Below are 23,728 nucleotides of genomic sequence, written 5' to 3'. Positions count from 1 at the left end.
TCTTTCTTTCTTTCTTTCTTTTTTACTATTATACATAACCCTGTGAAGAACATTCTTGTATATAATTATTTGCTTCCATCTTTGATTATGCCCCTGGGATATATTCTAAGGAATGGAACTACAGGATTATGAAGGTTATTTTTCACTCCTGCCCCCACCCCTACCACAATCTCTGCCTTTCTTCATTCCAAAGAATTGCATCTCCAGCATTCCTTGCCCCTTGGCTTCCTTGGGATTTAGTCGGGGTGACACCAGCCAGAGATCATATATGCTAGAAGAGAGAGAAGTCAGGGTATTCCTTCCTTACTCTCTTCCTGCTTTGAGCCAGCTAGCTGCTCACCCCTCCCCACACCCAACCTAGCCTCCTTTCTTGCAGATCCCTCCTCCACCATTCCCGGCTCTTACTGGATTCTGTAAGATTATTTCCTCCTTCTGTTCCTTTATCCCTAGGAATGGTAATTGCTTCCCACTGTTGCTTTTCTCTGGGTGCCTTAACATCCCTGCTTACCCCTTAGCCCAGCCTACCTGTCTGTAAGTAGTTCTTTTATTGAAGCCTCTTCATTGCCAGGCACAATGCTCACACCTGCAATCCCAGCACTTTGGGAGACCAAGACAGGCGGATCACTTGAGGTCAGGGGTTGGAGACCAGCCTGGCCAACATGGTGAAACCCCCACTTTCTGCTAACAATACAAAAAATATCCCGGTGGTGGTGGTGGGTGCCTGTAAACCCAGCTACTCAGGAAGCTGAGGCAGGAGAATCACCTGAACCTGGGAGGCAGAGGTTGCAGTGAGCCTAGGTTGTGCCACTGCACTCCAGCCTGGGCGATGGAGTGAGAGCCTGTCTCAAAAAAAAAAAAAAAAAAAAAAAAAAGAGTCTCTTCATTTGAACCATCCTGACTCAAATCCTTTTTCTTTTTCTTTTTCTTTTTTTTTTTTGACAGGCTCACTGCAACCTCTGTGTCCTGGGTTTTAAGTGATCCTTCTACCTCAGCCTCCCGAGTAGCTGAGACTATAGGTGTGTGCCACCAAGTGTGGCTAATTTTTGTATTTTTAGTAGAGATGGGGTTTCACCGTGTGATATGAGTAGGCTTTGTGTCCCTACCCAAATGTCACCTTGAATTGTAATCCCCATCATCCCCATGTGTCAAGGGAGAGACCAGGTGGAGGTTAATTGAATCATGGGGGCAGTTTCCCATATGCTGTTCTTGTGATAGTGAGTTCTCACGAGATCTGATGGTTTTATAAGGTGCTCTTCCCCTATCACTCAGCACTTCTCCTTCTTGCTGCCACATGAAGAAGGTGCCTTGCTTACCCTTCACCTTCTGCCATGATTGTAAGTTTCCTGAGGCCTCCCCAGCTGTGCTGAACTGTGAGTCAAATAAACCTCTTTCCTTTATAAATTACCCAGTCTTGGGCAGTTCTTTATAGCAATATGAAAACAGACTAATACACCATGTTGCTCAGGCTGGTCCTGAACTCCTGGGCTCAAGCAATCCGCTCATCTCGGCCTCCCAGAGTGCTGGGATTATAGGCGTGAACCGCTGCTCCTGGCTGAAATCCTTTTTCTTTTGGGATCCTGACAGACACAGCATTAAAGAGTACTTTTGAAATATATTTTAAAATACATTCTTGATAGAAACTGTCAAATTTTATTGCAGAAAGGTCATATCAGTTTACACTCCCATTAGTAGAGTATGAAAGCCTGATGAGATGGGATCTTGAGGTTGCAATAGATTTTTGAAGGCACTCAGTTTCCTGTTTGTTATCTAGTGCCTTCCTCTCTGATGTCACTCATATACAGAAGGTTCTGCATAGGCCATCTAAAGAAAAGTCATTCATGACATAGATTAAAATATTGAGAGAAGCAGTATTATATTATTTACAAACCTGAAACTCTAAGTGCAAGAAGAGACCCTGGATTGTGTTGTGAAAACAACTCTTTTGATTGATGTATAGGGAAGAACACATTCTGGCTGGCCATACAAATAGTGTGGTTTAGTTTGGGCATGTCAGCTCACGTGCAGGTCACAGCTTAAACATTAACCCAGGAAACCAGTGGGGATGCAGTGCTGTTACCCTTAAGGTCTTAGTACTCATGTTGTGGAAGAATTCCTACTTCATCTTCCTAGTCCTGACTTTAAGAGAACATTTTTTAGGAACATGGATTATGAGAAGGAGAAAGAATCCACAGAGACATCTTTGTGGACATCCCCTACTTCTACTCAAATGAGAGGTAACCACTGGCATTTTAATCAGTGATTGCTAGAACAGGGCTGAGATTTTAGCTAAGTGATTCCCATGTTTATACTGTAGCTGACTGGTAACACAGGTAGAAACATTGTGCTTTTCCATTTTCTTACAAAATAACGAGACACCTAGTGGGCACAACATGAAAATGCCGTCATGGGAGATGGTGAATTCAGTCAATACCCAGGTAAATGATATTTAATAACTGCCCCAATGTTTAATTCTACAAAAGTAGTTTGGGCCAGGCATGGAGGCTCATGCCTGTAATTCCAACTCTTTGGAAGGCTTAGGCTGGAGGATTGCCTGAGCTCAGGAATTCGAGACTGGCCTAGGCAACATGACAAAAAATGCAAATGTCTCTACAAAAAATGCAAAAATTAGTTGGGCGTGGTGACGTGTGCCTGTAGTCCCAACTACCTGGGAGGCTGGGGTAGGAGGATCACCTGAGCCTGTGGAGGTTGAGGCTGCAGTGAGCCTGGATCACACCACTGCACGCCAGTCTGGGTGACAAAATGAGACCTAGTCCTCTTAGAGAAATACCCAGGTCCGGAAATCAGACCAACCATTGACTCATACTGGATAATTAAAATATATTTATTGTCATATATTTTGAAGCACTCAGTAGTTTTCAAAGTTCTTTCAACACAAAGTTTCTTTCCATAACACTAAGAACATACAATAGTCTCTCCCACTGGGCTGTGGGATCCCTTAGAAAAGAGGCCACACCAATTTCCTCCCAGCACAAGCCTATTGTGTAGTACATAAAGAATACATAAAGAATAGGGGCTTGGTAGAAGTTTGGTGACTGAACTACCCTAGCAGATGGGATAGTTTCTGATTTTTTTCTAGGTGAGAAAACAAAAAATCAGGCGGGCACAGTGGCTCATTCCTATAATTCCAGCACTTTGGGAATCTGAGGTGGACGAATCACTTGAGGTTGAAGTTTGAGACCAGCCTGGCCAAGATAGCAAAACCACATCTCTACTAAAAATGTAAAACTTAGCCAGGCATGGTTGTGCATGCCTATAATCCTAGCTACTCAAGACACTGAGGCATGAGAATCACTTGAACCTGGGAGGCAGAGGTTGCAGTGAGCCAAGATCGCACCACTGTACTCCAGCCTGGGCCACAGAGCGAGACTCTGTCTCAAAAAACAAAATGAAAAAACAAAGAGTAGAGAGAGTTGTCCTCCAGCCATGAACCACACCCTATACTCCTTGACCTTTGCCCATGCCCAGACAGACCATGTTGGAAAGCCTCCTTGCTGACATAAATGCCTACTGGCCTTCCCGTCTGTTTTGAGTTACCAGCATCCATCTTTATTCCATCACCAGGGACCCTTTTGGAAGGTCATAGTATCTAAGTCAGGAGTGGTCAATCCACGAACCAAGTGAGGCCCCAGTGGGAAGCCTTCCTCAGAGGATCTTCCATGTTAGATCACTTGATATCATAGTCTACTTCCATCTCATGATGGGGTTAATGCACTTCTATCCTCATAGATCACATGCTCAATTAAGTACCTAGAGTGTAGATGGAGTAATAACATACTTATGTTACCAAGGTTCAGCCAAGGGACTGATCAATCCCAAGGCGTCCCTGGCCAGACTTTGTCTTTGGAAAGTACGTTATAGAGTTCTCATCACAGAGAATGTAAAAGGGTGAACAAATCCTGAGAGGTTACCTGGGTCAGTGTTTTTCAAATTGGGGTTCAGAGACCCTTGGGAGTTCCACTGATGAGTTCTTAGGGCCTTGACATTATCTACAAGTATATTTTAGATTTCCCTCTATGCATAATTTTGTATAATTAACCTACACTTCTGGACCACCTGGCTAGCCACCACGTAAGTGAATCTTGACACAAGGTTTCACTGTTCTGCACAAACTATTTAAGATATTCTAGTATGCAGTAATCAACTAAAATAATATGTAACTTTTAAAATTAAATTATGTAACTTTTAAAATTTAGATGTGGACTGACTGAGGGTACAGTGGCTCACACCTGTAATCTCAGCACTCTGGGAGGCTGAGGCAGGCAGATTACTTGAATCCAGGAATTCGAGATCAGCCTGGGTAACATGGTGAAACCCCATCTTTACTAAAAAAAAAAAAAAATACAAAAAATTAGCCAGGCATGCCTGTAGTCCCAGCTACTTAGGAGGCTGAGGTGGGAAAATCACCTGAGCCCAAGAGGTTGAGGCTACAGTGAGCCAAGGTGGCACCACTGCACTTCAGCCTGGGCAACCAGAGTGAGACTCTGTCTCAATCGATCAATCAATCAATCAAATAAAATGTAGATGTAATTCATATGCCATAATGCATCCTTTTAAAGTATACAATTTAGTGGTTTTTGGTATACTCACAAGGTTGTACAACCATCACTGCTATATAATTTCAGAGCATTTTCATCACCCCCACACACTTCAAAAAACCCCAAACCCATTAGCAGTCCATTTCCCTCTCTCCCCAACCCCTGGCAACCACTAATCTACTCTCTGTCTCTTTGGATTTGCCTATTCTGGACATTCTATATAACTGGAATCATATGACATGTGGCCTTTGTGTCTGTCTCCTTTCATTTAGCATGCTTTCAGTATTCATCTGTGTTGTAGCATGCACCAGCACTTCATTCCTTTTCATTACCATTGTATCCCATTGTTTATCCACTGATCAGTTGATGGACATTTGGGTTGTTTTCACTTTCTGGCCATTACAAATAATACTGGTATGAAAAATTTGTAATTCTGACTTAAAAAATTGGGGTCTACAAGTCTTCAGATATGGTCTTGGGCTCTGTGACTTCTCAAATTTGAGAAATACTGAATCAGGCTCCATCGCTTAATAAAGAAAAAAATTGATCAGGTCCCACTCACAGTTAATCTATGACTAGATTTGTAGCACAAGCTGCTGTATAAGTACCGCGCGCTAACCAATTGCACCACTGGAGCATGCTTAAGCTGCTGTCTTTCTTATCTATAAGAGGTGGACATCTTGTTTTAGGGCCTTCCTAAATCAGCTGTTGGATTCTTTCCAGGAGAGGACTGCGATTAGCAGTGTGGTTAACATTTAACTAATAATACTGATGTATGTTGGTTTAGCCCAGATGCTGGCAGCTTTTAATTCTCCAAACTCCTGGCCTGAATACTGATCATGTTTCCTCAGGCTAAAAGCCAGCAAAAAGAATCACCTGGCCAAACATCCCCATTCAGTCTGCTTTCCTTAGAATGGCCTCCCAGGGGAGCTCTCTGGGCAAACAAAGCTGTTGACCTAGTTTGAAGGCCTGGAAAATTATCATGTGAGTCACTGGGACAACAGAGCAAAGTGCCAGGCCCCTGAGAAACTGTAAGCACGGGTTTCCGATGTCATCTATGTCCTCATAGGCTGAGAGAGGAGTCCCAGAGCGGCCTGCCACTTCTCACCCAGCTGCTCCTCCAAGTGGTTTCCAAGCTCCTTGGCCCTGTGCATGGTGCCGCAGGGGCCCATTCCTGTCTTCCTCCCAGCGGGCTCTGCAAACAGCAACTCAGAGAGTGACAGCTCAGTTGTAGGAAACCAAAACAAAACCGGATACTTAGCGGAAGTCGTGTGGTGTTGTTTGGAGCAAGGCCACAACTCTCTCTGGAAAGGAAGTGCTGAAGCAGCTACAAAAATTTCAAACTGAAGACCAGGAATCCAAAGGCAGTATTTTAAAATAATACTCACATGAGCGAGGCAGGGCCTTGCAAAAGAGCACCTACACATTACTTAAGGAGTGTTTTATAATGTTCTAAAGATGCTACTTCCTAAATTACACAAAGAGCTAGAGAAACTTAGCCAGAAAAGCAATGTGGGTAAAACTGTTATTACATTTAGATGGGTTGGACAGTTTGTAGCCCAGATGTCAGAAAGAGTGCTAAAACCTCCATGGGTCCTCATGTAACTTCCCTGGGCATAAAAGACTCCTTACGAAGGGTGAGTATCAAAGCAGGGGCTTCTAAATATTCAGGATAGCATGAAGACAGAAGGAGTACATGTTGACAGACTAGGTGAGGAGACAGTTCATTCATGGCTTTTTTTTTTTGGTAACACTTGATTTTTTTCAACACTTATACTAGGGTCTTCATCATCAGGAGGATGTGGATGTTTAACATATATCATTAGGCCCAGGATCATTTAAATCCATGTTTGCTGAGTGCTTTAAGAGACTGAGTGATTATGAAATTCCTCCCATTGTAGGAATGGCAAATGAAAGCTCCTTAATGGTTTTAGAGGATAAGCTTTTTTGCCTGGAAGAGCTAGAAGACAATTCAATCACCAAATTTTGATGTCTTTAGCCCCACTCCTCTCGTTCTCCTCACTTCACTTCTTTCCTTTTTCCTTTCTGCCTTCTGTCTACTTCTGATAGAGTGGGTGAACAAACAGCAGATGTGCAGAAAGAGGGTGTTCACTTCCCACCCTGGTGCTGTTGCTGCAGACTGCTTTAGAGCTGCTGTCTCCTGGGCTCAGGCAAAGTGCCAGCATCAATCTTTGTCATCAAAATCTCGGTGTCTGCTCTGTGTGCCGGGTGCCCTGCAGACCCAGCGGGCCAGCTCCAGGCATGCATTTAGGTAGAAGACTGAACGGGGGACTAGAGAGAACATTCAGAATTAGACAATAAAGATAAAAGAGGGGCAGAATCAGGTAAAAGTAAATATGTCATCGGTATGACTATGTCTTACTGATGCATACAGTAGTGTGCCAGTAACGCTGTTCATTTCAACTTTTTGCAATGATGGAAATGTTCTATATCCATGCTATCTGATAGAGTAGCCACACATGGGTACTGAACACTTGAAATGTGGAAAGCGAGGATGTTTTTATTCAGTTTAATTTTTATTTATTTATTTGTTTGAGACGGAGTCTCGATCTGTTGCACAGGCTAGAGTACAGTGGCATGACCTTGACTCACTGCAACCTCTGCTTCCCAGGTTCAAGCAGTTCTCGTGCCTCAGCCTCCCTAATCAGCTGAAATGACAGGTGCATGCCACCATACCTGGCTTTTTTGTATTTTTAGTAGAGATGGGGTTTCACCATATTGGCCAGGCTGGTCTTGAACTCCTGACCTCAAGTGATCTGCCCACTTCGGCCTCCCAAAGTGCTAGGATTTTAGGCATGAGCCGCCACACTGGCCCAGTTTAATTTTAATTAATTTAAATGCAAATAGTCATTTGTGGCTGGAGACTACTGTATTAGAGACACTAATGTTTCGTTGTTTGTTTTTTTTGAAATAAGGTCTCTCTGTGTTGCCCAGGATAGAGTACAGTGGTGCAATCATGGCTCACTGCAACCTCCGTCGTCTCCTGGGCTCAAGCTATCCTCCCACCTCAACCTGCTGAGTAGCTAGGACTACAGGTGAGTACTACCATATCTGGGTAATTTTTGTATTTTTAGTACATATGGGGTTTCGCCATGTTGCTCAAGCTGGTCTTGAACTCCTGGGCTCAAGCGATCTGCCCACCTCGGCCTCCCAAAGTGCTGGGATTATAGGTGCTCACACCCTCACCCGGCCAAGACACTGGTGTTTCAAAAGATAACAGAGAAACATAGGAGACCAGACATTAGTGTTGGAGTTCTGGGGTCAGATCCCAGCTCTGCTTGTAAAGAAGACACTTAACCTCTCTGTACCACTTTTTACACAACTGTAAGAGGGGGCTAATAATGTTTACTTTATGGTATTGTTATGATAGGTATGGTGGAAGGAGGCTTGGATGGGAGGAAGGAGTCACTGACAAGTGTACTCTATCAACAGAACTGGCCATAAGTATCAGGAAGAGGCAGAGGCCCAGGGGATGTGTACCTTTTCACAAACCAGGCAACCCTGGATTACCAATTGTGTTGCCAAATTGTTGCAGTTGCATTAAGATGTCACATTCATAGCTCTTTTTACTTTTTCAGTGTTTTCATTGGAATCTTTCACTTTTATTCTGAGAAACAGATGTTAAAAGAAAAACTGTAGCCAAATTAAATTTAAAAGAGTTTTATTGAGCAAAGAACAATTTGTGAATCGGCAGCCTCCAGAGCCAGAGTAGGCTCAGAGACTCCAGCGCAGCCACATGGTGGAAGATTTATGGGCAGAAAAAGGAAAACAACACACAGAAAAAAGAAGTGAGGAACAGAAACAGCTGGATTGGTTACAGTTCGGTGTTTGCCTTATTTGAACACGGTTTGAACAGTTGGCCACCCTTGACTGGCCAAAACTCGGTGATTGACACAAAAGTAGACTACAGCCTGTATACAGCTCTGTTTAGGTTATAGTTCAGGATGTACAGAGAAACCTTTAGGCTGAACTTAAGATATGTAAGGAGGCAGCTTTACGCTAAACTTGATTTAACACTTGTAAGGCAAAGGCTATCAGTTGGATTTTCCAGATGAGAACACAGGCTAGGCACAGTGGCTCACGTCTGTAATCCCAGCACTTTGGGAAGCCAAGGTGGGAGAATCACTTCAGGCCAAACAGCCTGGGGGACATGGTAAAACCCCATCTCTACTAAAAATACAAAAATTAGCCAGGCATGGTGGCCCACACCTGTAATCTCAGCTACTCAGGAGGCTGAGGCAGGAGAATAGCTTGAACCCGGGAGGTGGACGTTGCAGTGAGTCAAGGTCATGCCACTGCACTCCAGCCTGGGCGACAGAGTGAGACTCCAACTCAAAAAAAAAAAAAAGTGCGTGACAAAACCCTGCTCTCTGGAAGACAGCAACTGCAGTCTTTACCACCAGAGAATCTCATGTATGGTTTCCACATGACTGTGAAGAAATGATTTTGTCCTGCAATCTCCTCCTTTGTCTGACTGAGTTTATAAAGCACTTGCTACTCAGGCATCAAGAGTATTTCAGCAGACCTCTGCACATCCATTTGCTTATATTGTCATGCCTATAATTATTTAATTACCTTCTTTTAGTGCCTATAAATAAGAGCTCTGTCATCTGAGAAAAGCCCAGGAAAAACAGGACCATATAATTTATTTTATTTTATTTTATTTTAGTTAGTTAGTTTTTTGAGACTGAGTTTTGCTCTTGTCGCCCAGGCTGGAGTGCAATAACACGATCTCAATTCACTGCAATCTGCCACTGGGGTTCAAGCGATTCTCCTGCCTCAGCCTCCAGAGTAGTTGGGACTACAGGCATGCACCACTACACCTGGCTAATTTTGTATTTTGAGTTAACCTCAGGTGATTCGACTGCCTCGGCCTCCCAAAGTGCTGGAATTACAGGTATGAACCACCGCGCCTGGCCAGAAGGACTGTAGAATTGAAATTCAGGTAGGAAAACCACTTTCCCATGTTGGCATGCACAACAATGCCCCCTGTTGACTGAGGCATGCCAGCTTAAAAAAAAAAAAAAGTAAGAAAAAAAAACCAACAAAATAAAACAAAACAATCCTCCCTACAATAACAGCCAGCTTTATTGAGGTATAATTGTTGTACAATAAATTGTCTTACTTAAAGGGTACAGTCTGATGAGTTTTCACATGCACTTACGCTGGTGAAACCACCACAGTCAAGATAATAAATGTTTCTATCCCAGACAGCTTTTCCATTTCAGGGCAAACAGGGTGAGCGCACCTAGTTCAATACTATGTGGTAAAAGCTATACCCTCCTTTTAAAAATAATAGCACCAGCCCCTGCAGGGCCTTATTTATTTATTTATTTATTTATTTTGTAGAGAGAATGTCTACCTATGTTGCCCAGACTGGTCTAAAAACTCCTAGGCTCAAGTGATCCTCCTGCCTTAGCCTCCCAAAGTGCTGGGATTACTGGTGTAAGCCACCACACCCGGCTAAGGGCCCTCTTTATTTCAATGTGCATTCTCATTGGAAAGAGAGCCCTCCATTTGATCTGTATGTGGCCTTTTCTCCTTCCTTCCAGTTACAAGGCTTGTCATTCTGTTGAAGGCTAACTTCTGCGGTGCTCTGGTTCTTACCATCTTCCACCTTTCTAGAGATTCCTTGTTAGGGAGTCATCTCTCTCTCTGCTGAATCATCCACTTATCTACTAGTTCCTTTTCAATAGTAAAAACAAACACAAACGAAACAAACAAAAAAAAAATTAGTACCTCTTTCTGCCTCCCCCTTCCTCCCTTTAGGCACCCCTTGCTGTATCTCATGCCTTCTTTTCTCGGCCAGACTTCCAGAAATAATTGTCCAAACTCACTCTCTCTCTCCACTTCCTCACTTCCCTCACTCTCTTAAAGCCACCCCCGCCACCACCACCACACAGATACTATTCTTGAGTAGGTCACTCACTACTTCCCTGTTGCTCAGTCCACTGGACCTGACTCAGTCCTTATCATACTCAGACACTGCTGACCACTCTGTCCTTTAAAAAATAGCTTTGTTTTTACAAAAGCAATTGATACTTTACAAAAAAAAAAAAGGGCAAACAATAAGTGAAAGCATTAGGAGGCTCCTCCATGGTTCACTCTGTCTCACTGCTGCAGACAGGGCCAGTACTGCAAGAACTCTTAGCAGCCAGACAGCCACCCAGTGCAGCTGCCCAATTCAGAGAGCAGCCCCAGGAAGTCCCAGAAATTAGTCACTGTAGCCTTCTAATTTGGGGAAATTTTCATTTTTTTCCTTTTTTTTTTTTTTTTTTTTAGATGAAGTCTCACTCTGTTGCCCAAGCTGGAGTGCAGTGGTATGATCTTGGCTCACTGCAACCTCCACCTCCCGGGTTTAAGTGATTCTCCTATCTCAGCCTCCAGTAACTGGGACCACAGACACACGTCACCATGCCCAGCTAATTTTTTTGTATTTTCAGTAGAAATGGGGTTTCACTATGTTGGTCAGGCTGGTCTTGAACTTCTGACCTCGTGATCAGCCTGCCTCAGCCTCCCAAAGTGCTGGGATTACAGGTGTGAGCCACCGCACACAGCTAAGAAATTTTCATACTTGCTCTATCATAGACATTATGGAAGCTATGGAAATTTTTTTTTTTTTTTTTTTTTTTGAGACAGAGTCTTGCTCTGTGGCCCAAGCTGAAGTGCAGTGGCATGATCTCGGCTCAGTGCAACCTCCGCCTCCTGGGTTCAAGCGATTCTCCTGCCTCGCCTCCCGAGTAGCTGGGATTACAGGCGTGTGCCACCAAGCCTGGGTAATTTTTTTTTGTTGATTTTTGTTTTTGTTTTTGAGATGGAGTTTCGCTCTTGTTGCCCAGGCTGGAGCTCAATGGTGCGATTTTGGCTCACTGCAACCTCTGCCTCCCGGGTTCAAGTGATTCTCCTGCCTTAGCCTCCCAAGTAGCTGGGATTACAGGCATGCACCACCAAGCCTAGCTAATTTTGTATTTTTAGTAGAGACGGGGTTACTCCATGTTTGGTCAGGGTGGTCTCGAACTCCCGACCTCAGGTGATCTGCCCGCCTCAGCCTCCCAAAGTGCTGGGATTACAGGTGTGAGCCACCACGCCCGGCTTTGTATTTTTAGTAGAGATGGGGTTTCACCTTGTTGGTCAGACTGGTCTCGAACTCCTGACCTCATGATCTGCCTACCTCAGCCTCCTTAAGTGCTGGGATTACAGGCGTGAGCCACCATGCCCAGCTGGAAAAATTCTACATAAATAAGTACATACATACCATGGTCAGATGCTGTGGCTCACACCTATAATCCCAGCACTTTGGGAGGCCAAGGCAGGTGGATCACCTAAGGTCAGGAGTTCGAAACTAGTCTGACCAATGTGGTGAAACCCCATCTCCACTAAAAATAGAAACATTAGCCAGACGTGGTGGCACGTGCCTGTAATCCCAGCTACTCGGGAGGCTGAGACAGAACTGCTTGAACCCAAGAGGCGGAGGTTGCAGTGAGCCGAGATTGCACCACTGCACTCCAGCCTGGGCCACAGAGCGAGATTCCATCTCAAAAAAAAAAAAAAAAAAAAAAAAAGAATGCCATCATCCCAAACCAGGTGCTCTGGGAATGGGGTTGGCAGATTAAACAAACAAGCAAACAAACAAACAAATGTACATAACTATATAAGCAGAGAAGGGCCTATATTCAGTGACTCTTCCATTCTAGTCCTAAGAGTGGCTTTCAATCCTGCCCTAGAGATGACATGGTCCTGGATCTACGTAACTAGCCCATGTTGGTCATTTCGAGCAGGAAGCCAGTCAGGGCATGGCTCTCCTGATAGCTGCCAGTTGTGTTCCCCTCTTTAAAGCTTATCTTTAAGAGAATGACGAACGAAGCACACAGACATATGGGATCTTCAGAGGCTGATCAAGTCATTTTAAAGGCTTATGCATTTTTAGACACATACAGAAAAATGGGTTTCCCATGACCAGTGTTTTTTACCCAACATAAGAAGGAAATAAAAGTCACCACCAAAATCCCACTGCCCATAGCATCCATACCAATTTTGGTGAATATCCTTTAGACATCTTTATGCAGTACATATACCTACAGGTATATGAATATAGTTTCACATACATGAGATGATAATTTATATGTTATTCTGTAATTGCTACTTTTACTGAAAATATGCAATGGGTAGATTTCCAAGTCAATAACCGTAGACTAACACCATGATTGTTAATGATCAACAGCTATTTGTAATATTTACAAACCATGATTTATGCAACCCTTCTTCTATTGTTGGCCACTTCAGTTGTTTGCATTGTTTGATACTGTAAACTACATGTGAAAAACATCCTGTGTTCTGCTTTTGTGCAATTTTCTCCTCGCGGTAATTTCTAGAAGTGGACTAGTTCAATACAATGGTGTGTCCATTTTATAATACAGTTACCTAACTGTCTTCTGGAAATTTTACTCCAATCAACACTGGATTTAAGGACTTGTTTGCCCCACTGTCAACCACATTGAGTTTTATTGATTTCTGATTTTAGATATGGGTCTTATAGTCTGATTCTATTTTTGGACCAACTTAAATATTTTTCTTTCAATAACTTAGTTTATTTCATTCACATAATTGTGATTGTTAGATGTGACTTTAATTCTGTCTGTTTTGTTTTCTATTATTACGTTTGCTTGGCATATATTGTTTTCTGTCTTTCAGTAAAGTATGTGTTCTTCAGATTTTTTTTTCTTCTGGTAATTTTGAGAGGATTTTACCTGCTTTAAAAAAGTTCTAGGCCGGGTGCGGTGGCTCACGCCTGTAATCCCAGCACTTTGGGAGGCCAAACTGGGTAGATCACTTTGAGGTCAGGAGTTCGAGACCAACCTGGCCAACATGGTGAAACCCCGTCTCTACTAAAAATACAAAAAATTAGCCGGGCCTGGTGGCGTGTGCCTGTAATCCCAGGTACTAGGGAGGCTGAGGCATAAAAATTGCTTGAACCCTGGGAGGTGGAGGTTGCAGTGAGCCAAGATCACGCTACTGCACTCCAGCCTGGGTGACAGAGTGAGACTCTGTCTCAAAAGATAAAAAAAGATTTTTTAAAGTTCTGTAAGTGGACATTTGTGCCTTTCATATATACTTGGTTTTGTTTTTCTCAAACAATGCAATATTTACTCCATTCTAATAATAATAATAATAATAGCTAACATTATGTTTACTGTGTCCTCGTAATAACCCTATGAGGTGGATAAAAATATGTTTTCCTTCCTTCCTCCAACTTACTCATATCTCTAGGCTTGGGTCATCTAATCTGAGTGCTTTGTGTACTTCTCAAATTCCTTTGGCTGAGTGCAAGAAGATGAGGTGGGAGGATCCTTGAGCCCAGGAGTTTGAGTCCAGCCTGGGCAACAGAGTGAGACCTTGTCTCTAAAAAAAAAAAAAAAGCAAAATTCCTTTCTGCAGGGAATGATGGCTCATGCCTGTAATCCCAGCAGTCTGGGAGGCAGCACTCTGGGAGGCAGCACTCAGGAGGCAGCCATGAGAATCGCTTGAACCTGGGAAGCAGAGGTTGCAGTAGCCGAGACTGTGCCACTGCACTCCAGCCTGGGCAACAGAACGAGACTCCATCTCAAAAAAAAAAAAAAAAATCAGCTGGCATATTGGTGTGTGCCTGTGGTTCCAGCTACTTGAGAAGCTGGGGTGGGAGGATCACTGGAGCCCAGGAAGTTGAGGCTACATTGAGCTGAGATCGTGCCAATGCACTACAGCCTGGGTGACAAAGTAAGACCCTGCTTCAAAAAAAGAAAAAAAAGAAAAAGAAAGGAAAATTCCTTTGGAAAGAAAAATCATACCCTGGTGGGGTCTGAGCTGAAGTAGCTCTCCCTTGCACTACTGAGCAGCCATGATTATTTCTGTTCAGAATTATTGAATGTCCCTCCCTCACTTCCACCCCCATAATCATTGACATCCCAAAGACACTGTTTTTTTAAATTAATTCAGGCTACTGTGCTATAGACTGCACTTTCACATGGATAATCCCATTCAGTCCTCATGGCAATCCTGTTAAAATGTCTCTAATCCCCCACATTAGTGACAAGAAAACTGAGTAAAATAGCTTGTGTGATTTGTCTTTGTGCTCAATACTTGGTGGGTGTTCTTAGCTACTGTCCTTTGACTGCCACATTTTATTTACTTGTTTTTTTTGTTTGTTTTTGAGATGGAGTCTTGCTCTGTCACCCAGGCTGGAGTGCAATGGCGTAATCTTGGCTGACTGCAACCTCTGCCTCCTGGGTTCAAGTGATTCTCCTGCCTCAGCCTCCCAAGTAGCTGGGACTACAGGCATGTGCCACCATGCCTGGCTAATTTTTGTATTTTTTAGTAGAGGTGGGGTTTTACCATGTTGGTCAGGCTGGTCTCGAACTCTTGACCTCAGATGATCCACCTGCCTCAGCCTCCCAAAGTGCTAGGATTACAGGTGTGAGCCACTGCACTCAGCCTACTTGTTTATTTAGTTATTTATTTGAGACAGGGTCTCACTCTGTTGCCCAGGCTGGAGTGCAGTGGTGTAGGCACAGTTCATTGCAGCCTCAACCTCCTGGGCATAAGTGATCCTCCCACATCAGCCTCTTAAATAGCTGGGACTACAGGGGTACACTACCATACCTGGTTAATTTTTAAATTTTCTGTGGAGCTCAGGTGTTTCCCAAGCTGGTCTCAAACTCCTGGCCTCAAGGGATCCTCCTGCCTCATCCTCCCAAAGTGCTATGATTACAGGCATGACCCACTGCATCTAGCCCACATTAAAAAAAAAAAAAAAGGATAAAGCAATAAAAACCAGACAATCTAAAACATCAAATAACATTATTCTTCAAGCTTTTGCCAAATAATATACTTTTTTTTTTTTTTTGAGACGGAGTCTTACTCTGTTTGCCAAACTGGAGTGCAGTGACACAATCTTGGCTCACTGCAACCTCTGCCTCCCTGGTTCAAGTGATTCTTCTGCCTCAGCCTCCAGAGCAGCTGGGATTACAGGTTCGTATCACCACGCCTGGCTAATTTTTGTATTTTTAGTAGAGACAGGGTTTCACCATGTTGGCCGGGCTGGTCTCGAACTCCTGACCTCAGGTGATCTGCCCGCCTCAGCCTCCCAAACTGCTGGGATTACAGGTGTGAGCCACCATGCCTGGCCCAGAATACACTTTTAATTGGATGCTATTTAGCACTTGTCTCCTTGTTGAAAGAATATATATTTATGAAATACTGTTTAAAGTAACTTTTTGCGTTGTAGGATGATTTTACAACTGTGTGCATCTGTCCGGATATTTTCTTCTCTTTTGGTTTTTTATTTTAATTCCTAAGATATTATCAGCTAGTGATATTTTCTTTAAGCTATTAGCAGATTTACCAATATGTTTACTAGTTCCTTTGCTCACAATTGCACTTGGCTTCCACTTTTTTCTTTGGAGTTCAATTTCTTTCTTTCTGAACATATCCTTGAACAGCTCTTTCAGCAAGAATCTGTAAAAAGCAAACTGTAAAAAGCTAACTTTGGCAGCACATATACTAAAATTAGAACAATACAAAGATTAGTGTGGTCCCTGTGAAAGAATGACACACAAATTTGTGATGCAAAAAAAAATCCTTTTTAAAAAATAAACTCAATTTTTTTTTTTTTTTTCAGCTAGGGTCTCACTTTGTCATACAGGGCACAGACTGGAGTGCAGTGGTGCGAGCACGGCTCACTGCAGCCTCTACCTTTTGGGCTTAAGCCATCCTCCTGCCTCGGCCCCCAAGTAGGTGAGATTACAAAAGCATGCTACCATGCCTGGCTGATTTTTCGTATTTTTTTTGTAGAGACAGAGTTTTGCCACATTGCTCAGGCTGGTCTGAAACTCCAGAGCTCAAGTGACCCACCCACCTTGGCCTCCCAAAGTACTTAATCTTTGTTATGTCTAGAAATGTCTTGAGGGAGAGTGTAAAAGTGTTTGATTCTGTTACTATTCCTCAGCATTTGGGAGGTGAGAGTCCATAGTCTGGCATCTACTGTTGCTCATTAGAAGTCTGCTAAGTCTAATAATAGTCATGCCTTTGTAAGATAAGCTTTACCATCTCTGGTAACTTCAAGATTTTTCTCTTTGACTTTGATGTTGTATAATTCTACTTCAATGTGTTTAGGTGAGATGTGTTGTTATTTTCGTTTGGCTAGGAGACTTCAATTTGAAAAATCAAATATTTAACATTTCACTCATTATTTCTCCAAGTATTTCCTCTCCTTTATTTTCTTTATTTGTAACTTCTATTGGATATATGTGGGGTCTTCTCATTTTATTCTCCACATCTCTGGCTTTTTAAGTTTCCTTATCTTGTTATCTATTTTGCTGCATTTTGGATGCTTTTTAAAATCCAGTTTTCAATTCATTAATTTTGCTTTAGCAGTGTCTAATATACTATGTAATTTGTCTGTTAAGTGCTTTTCACAATGATGGTGGTGATGATGATGATGATGATGATTTTTGAGACGGAATCTCGCTCTGTTGCCCAGGCTGGAGTGCCGTGGTGCAATCTCGGCTCACTGCAAACTCTGCCTCCCAGTTTCAGTGATTCTCATACCTCAACCTCCCAAGTAGCTAGGATTACAGGCACCTGCCACCATGCCTGGCTAATTTTTGTATTTTCAGTAGAGACAGAGTTTCGCCATGTTGGTCAGGCTGGTCTCAAACTCCTGACCTCAAGTGATCTGCCCGCCTTGGCCTCCCAAAGTGCTGGCATTACAGGCGTGAGCCACTGCGCCTGGCGCACAGTGATTATATTTTTTTACTTCTGAAATTTCTAATTGGTCCTTTTACCACATTGGTACTTTTAAATATAGTGCCCTGTTTATGCCCTAAGGTATCCATTCCTTAAACATTTTAGAGAAACTTCTTTAAACATCTCTGTAGATTGTTCTACTATTTTGAGTTTTCAGGGTATATTCTTGTTTGTTATTTCTGCCTCTCCCTCTTTAGTGGTTCAGGGTATATTCTTGTTTGTTATTTCTGCCTCTCCCTCTTTAGTGGCTCTCGATGACATCTCCTTATGTGATTTGTAATTTTTCACTTTGAGCATCTATGCAGCAGAATTGTTTCCAAAGGAGTTCTGTGTGCCATTTGAAGATGTTTCTAATAGGTCAGTTTCACAATTTGCTATTTCCAAGGCCCTGCAAATCTCACTAACTATGGAAGAGTTTTGTTTTGTTTTGTTGTTTTTGAGATAGAGTCTCACTCTGTCATGCAGTGGCACGATCTCAGCTCACTGCAACCTCCTTCTCTCAGGTTCAAGTGATTCTCCTGCCTCAGCCCCCTAACCCCTGTGGCTGGGATTACAGGTGTGTGCCACCACATCCGGCTATATGGAAGAGTTTTTTTGTTTGTTTGTTTTTTCAGATGGAGTTCCACTCTTGTTGCCCAAGCTGGAGTGCAATGGTGCAATCTCGGCTTACCGCAACCTCTGCCTCCCAGGTTCAAGCAATTCTCCTGCCTCAGCATCCCGAGTAGCTGGGATTACAGGCATGCACCACCACACCCGGCTAATTTTGTATTTTTAGAAAAAATGGGGTTTCTCCATGTTGATCAGCCTGATCTCGAACTCCTGACCTCAGGTGATCCGCCTGCCTTGGCTTCCCAAAGTGCTGGGATTACAGGCATGAGCTACCACGCCCAGCTGGAAGAATTTTTATGTGAAATTTTGAGCTCAAGATTTCTGCACCAGATGCAGAAAATTTTCGGGTGTGTGTGCGCATGTGTGTGCATGTGTGAGTGTGCAGTGCCTGCCTAAGGACATGAATAAATCAGTTATTTCCTTTGGCATTGTGTAGGCACAGAATTAGTAGAATGGAGATCACGATTTTAAAATCTGTCTTGTTTTTCTCAAAGCTCTTTCAGCTCAATTTTTCAATTTTGTTTCAAAGTAGTAAAAACTGAGTGCCTCCTTTCATTCCTTTAGGTCGTAAAAAGCAGAATTTGTTGTTTTAAATGAAATCAACAGTTCAATACTTGAGTACTTTTTCATGCTTTCTCTGTTAGCTGTTTCTGTTTTCTCCTCTGGGATGGAAGGCAGTGAGGCTTGAAGAATAGACTTGTTGTCTATAATTTAAAGACTTGATTGGAATGCACTGTGAATTATCCTTATGAAAACATAATGATTCACTGCTTGTTGGGGAATTGGAAACTATTGATTTATGTTCTGCCTCAGGAGATATTGCTTCTCTTTGTGAAGGGTGCATTATAGGGTTTAGTCTGGGTTTGCATTCTCTGTCAACAGGCAGACTATTGCCTACTTTTAAATCTAGGATGCAAGGAAGTCTTCGTTAGCTCTGGCAGGTGAAGTTTTGACATAGAACTGCATATATTCCCACATATTTCCCTCAAATGTTAGCCCATTAGACCAAACTTTCCAGAAAATGACAGATTTCTTTGTTCAAGACATGCACTGTCCAATAAGGACATCACTAACCACATTTCACCTTGTGCACATGTCACCCTTGTGGTCAGTTGGAATTGAGATGCATTGTAAGTGCAAAATACACGCTGAATACAAAAAAGATGTAAAATATGTCATTAATAATTGTTATACGGATTACACGTTGATTATATATATATATATATTTTTTTCTTTGAGATGGAGTCTTGCTCTGTCACCCAGGCTGGAGTATAGTGGCACGATCTTGGCTCACTGCAACCTCCACCTCCCGGGTTCCAGCAATTCTTCTTCCTCAGCCTCCTGAGTAGCTGGGATTACAGGCATGCGCCACCATACCCAGCTAATTTTTTTGTATTTTCAGTAGAGACAGGGTTTCACCATATTGGCCTGGCTGGTCTCAAACTCCTGACCTTGTAATCCACCTGCCTCGACCTCTCAAAGTGCTAGGATTACAGGCATAAGCCCCCACGCTCGGCCTGATAGTATTTTTGATATATGGCCAGGCATGGTGGCTTTTGGGAGGCTGAGGCGGGTGGATCACCTGATGTCAGGAGTTCGAGACCAGTGTGACTAACATGGTGAAACCCCGTCTCTACTAAAACTACAAAAAAATTAGCTGGGCATGGTGGCGCTGTCTATAATCCAACCTTAGTGAGGCCGAGGAAATCGTTTGAACCTGGGAGGTGGAGAGCCCGATGGCCCGAGACTAAATGCCATTACTTCAGCCTGAACCTTAAGTGAAACTCTGTCTCAAAAGAAAAAAAAAATTGGATATATATTAAGTTGAATGAATTATATTGTTCCTCTCACCTGTTTTTTTTTTTTTTTTTTTTTTTTTCTTTCTTTTTTTGAGACAGAGTTTTGCTCTATTGCCCAGGCTGGAACTCAGTGGTGCGATCTCAGCTCACTGCAACCTCTGCCTCCCGGTTTAAGCGATTCGCTTGCCTCAGCCACCCGAGTAGCTGGGATTACAGGCACACACTACCACGCCCAGCTAAGTTTTGTATTTTTAGTAGAGATGGGGCTTCACCATGTTGGCCTCTACATGCTGGTCTTGAACTCCTTGGCCTCAAGTGATCTGCCTGCCTTAGCCTCCCAAAGTGCTGGGATTACAGGCGTGAGGCACCGTGCCTGGCCAATTTCACCTGTTTCTTTTTCCTTTAAAAAAGAATGTGGCTTTAACTGGCAGCTCTGGTGTAATTAAAAAAAAAAAAAAAGCGGCTATGTGGCCCACATTATGTTTCTATTGGACAGTGCTGCTATAGAGTGTCCTACAAACAAGGAAACCCATAAATTCTCTAATAAGAACTTCTTTCTGTCTGTCATTCTTTTCCTATACTCCCATTCACCATTTTTTTTTCACAATGTCATGATTTTTGGTATAAGTTAATGCTCTACTACTGCAATCTAGGCAAATGTACAGGGGACAGTATCTCACCTGAGTGAAGTCCAAAGGTCAGCATATAGATGAACATTGGATATAATAAAAATTGTCCTTGTAAATATTTTAGGAAGGCCTCAAGCTGTCCCAATCTTTTATTAACTCTCACCCACTTTTTCCTCTAGCATTAGGGCAGATCATTGTTTTTTCAGGTAGCATTAATAGTTGGAGAAGTACTTGTGTTTGGTACAGTATTACAGCAAAATACTCTTAAATTCAGAATCCCCCTCAGCCTGCAGAGATGCCCAACTATTAGAAGCAGAAGGTTCCTGTGGGTGCCTGAGGTTTACACTTCTTGTTCACTTGGGGTGCACATTCACCGAGTGCCAGAGAGGAGGGCCTTGCCTGCTCTGTTTATTTCTCTCTCTTACCTCCAATCAATTTTTCTCTATTTTCCTAATTTTGTGTTTGGTAAGTTCCAGTAGTTGTATTTACATACCTTAGGATGTAAAGATCTCTCTCTTCCCCAGACCCTGTAGATATATGATTCAAAAGGTATCATTAAAGGCCACAAATGAAATTGCAAAGCTAATGTGAATGTACTTAATGCCACTGAACTGTACACTTAAACATGGTTAAAATGGTAAAGTTATATTATATATGGCTGGGCACGGTGGCTCATGCCTGTAATCCCAGCACTTTGGGAGGCCAACTCAGGTGGATGGCTTGAGCCTAGGCGTCTGAGACCAACTTGAGCAACATGGCAAAACCTTGTCTTTACAAAAAAAATTATATATATATATGTATATATATGTATATGTGTATATATATATGTGTATATATGTATATGTATATATATATAAAATTAGCTGGGTGTAGTGGTGTGCACCTGTAGTCCCAGCTACTCAGGGAGCTGAGATGGGAGGATGGCTTGAGCCCGAAAGGTCAAGGCTGCAGTGAGCCGTGATTGTGCCCCTGCACTCCAGCCCACGCAACAGAGTGAGATCCTGTCTCATAACAAACAAACAAACAACCAAACCCAAAAGTTATGTTGTATATTTTTTAGCACAATTTTTAAAAGCCATAATGAAACATAATTACATCTTGTGGGGAAAGAATGTGGGACTTTGACATCAGACAGAATTGGTGACTGGAAATATTGCAGATTGAGTTCACTCTTTCCAGACTGCGGATGGGGTCATCCCTGCAGCCCTTCTAGCATGTCTCCTTCAGCTTCCTATTCATTCTGTGGGCTGTTCAATATCCCTCTGACTAAGGCCCCCTTTTTGGGCTGAACTTAGCCAGTTCCTTTTGTTTGCAACCAAAATAGCCCTAAATGATGCATTAGGGTTCAGATCCTGGCTCTACCACATTTAAGCATTTGCTCTTGTGTACATCTTTCTGAGTCTTGGTTTTCTCATCTGCAAATTTGCCATCATATCTTCCTTACAGGGTAGAGCCAGGGTAAAAGATAGTATATGTGCCTAGAATTTTAACTCATAGTCCAATGGCATTAGAAAACTAACAAGGGCAGTCTCTTGTCCCCTAGTTTACAGTTGTGAGTTATTCTACCAGAATGTCAAATGCCATATGTGGGAAATGTGGGAATAATGAGGATTTCCTGTTTGTCAAATTTCTATTTGTTGCTGCGCTTCAACACTCTCTCCTCTATACCGATCTTCCCTCAGGGGTTGAGGGGTAACACCATTCATGACACTACAGCATGAAATAGTGGGATGAGGGAAGGAGACAAGAATCTATCTCTCTGAAAATATCTCATCAATGAATAATCAGATGGAAAATTTTAAAAATAAAATTTGTCCAAGCGGGTTTATAGTGAAGTCTTTTAAAATAGCTGACATTGGCCAGGTGTGGTGGCTCACGCCTGTCATCCCAGCACTTTGGGAGGCTGAGATGGGCAGGTCATGAAGTCAGGAGTTCAGCAACAGCCTGGCCAACATGATAAAACCTTGTCTCTACTAAAATTACAAAAATTAGCTGGGCGTAGTGGCACACGCCTGTGATCCTAGCTACTCAGGAGGCTGAGGCCGAGAATTGCTTGCAGTGAGCTGAGATCACATCACTGTAACTCCAGCCTTGGGGGAGAGAGCGAGACTCCGTTTCAGGAAAAAAAAAAAAAATTAAATAAATAAAATAAAATAGCTGACATTGGAAAGAATGACTAATAACTGCTTTAGGATTTTGTCGTCTTTTTTTTTTTTGAGATGGAGTTTCACTCTTGTTGCCCAGGCTGGAGTGCAATGGCACGATCTCGGCTCACCACAATCTCTGACTCCCGGGTTCAAGCGATCCTCCTGCCTCAGCCTCCCAAGTAGCTGGGATTACAGGCATGCGCCACCACCCCGGCTAATTTTGTATTTTTAGTAGAGACGGGGTTTCTACATGTTGGTCAGGCTGGTCTTGAACTCCCACTCTCAGGTGATCTGCCTGCCTTGGCCTCCCAAAGTGCTGTGATTACAGGCGTGAGCCACCGCGCCCGGCCTTAGGATTTAGTTCTATGAAATAATTTTTGTTTTCTTTTGAGACAGAGTCTCAGTCTGTTGCCCAGGCACAGGCTGGAGTGCAATGGCATGATCTCAGCTCACAGAACCTCTATCTCCTGGGTTCAAGCGATTCTTTGTGCTTCAGCCTCCCAAGTAGCTGGGATTATAGGCCTGTGCCACCACAACTGGCTAATTTTTGTATTTTTGGTAGAGACAGGGTTTCACCATGTTGGCCAGGCTGGTCTCGAACCCCTGACCTCAAGTGATCCGTCTGCCTCAGCCTCCCAAAGTGCTAGGATTCCAGGCGTGAGCCACTGCGCCTGGCCTTATATTTGTTTTGATGATTACTTCAGTCCATGTTACACTGTTGTGTATATGATAACACCTGGAATTTTAATGGGATTCTACTGCACTTTACCACACAAAGCAAGATGGGGATAAAAATGAAAAGACTCAGTAATAAAGCTTTCCAGATGTTGTAGCTTTTATACACTCCTCCTTTGCCCCCCAAATCAACCCTTACTGCCAATATCGGAATACTTAAAAATGTTTTAGTTGAATTATTTATGTCTTTGTCTTCCTTAGGCTACAAGTGCAAAAAGCTGAATGAAAAATGGAAAGGTTACTGCTGAAATATTTACAGATGGAAGGATATGATGTCTAGAATTTGTTTCAAATAGTGAGTATATGGGTGGGGCAAGTAGCTGGTGATGTCGATGGAATAGGACTGGTCACAGGTTAATGTTTTAAGGTGCTAGGTACTAGTACATGGGGTTCATTATTTTATTCTTCTATTTTGCATATGTTTAAAATTTGTCACAATGCTTTTTAAAATT

The 23,728-nt window shown here is 42.8% G+C and overlaps 1 long non-coding RNA gene and 1 other non-coding gene across 2 annotated transcripts in view; both read left to right on the top strand.

Moving 5' to 3' along the window:
- Positions 1-7,544, top strand: part of LOC103885887 — a 54,136-nt gene extending 46,592 nt beyond the window's left edge. The window contains exon 3 of the long non-coding RNA XR_002523612.2: positions 7,493-7,544. This is a non-coding gene — a long non-coding RNA (uncharacterized LOC103885887). The remainder of the gene's footprint in view (positions 1-7,492) is intronic.
- Positions 7,545-16,088: 8,544 nt separating this feature from the next.
- On the top strand, positions 16,089-16,192 carry LOC116276045. Its single transcript, XR_004185497.1, has one exon. It is a non-coding gene; the product is annotated as a U6 spliceosomal RNA (small nuclear RNA).
- The last annotated feature ends 7,536 nt before the right edge of the window (positions 16,193-23,728 follow it).

The sequence above is a fragment of the Papio anubis genome, chromosome 7 (genome assembly GCF_008728515.1).
Source record: "Papio anubis isolate 15944 chromosome 7, Panubis1.0, whole genome shotgun sequence".
In the NCBI taxonomy this organism is placed as follows: Eukaryota; Metazoa; Chordata; class Mammalia; order Primates; family Cercopithecidae; genus Papio; species Papio anubis.
This window is presented reverse-complemented; position numbering and strand designations above follow the sequence as displayed.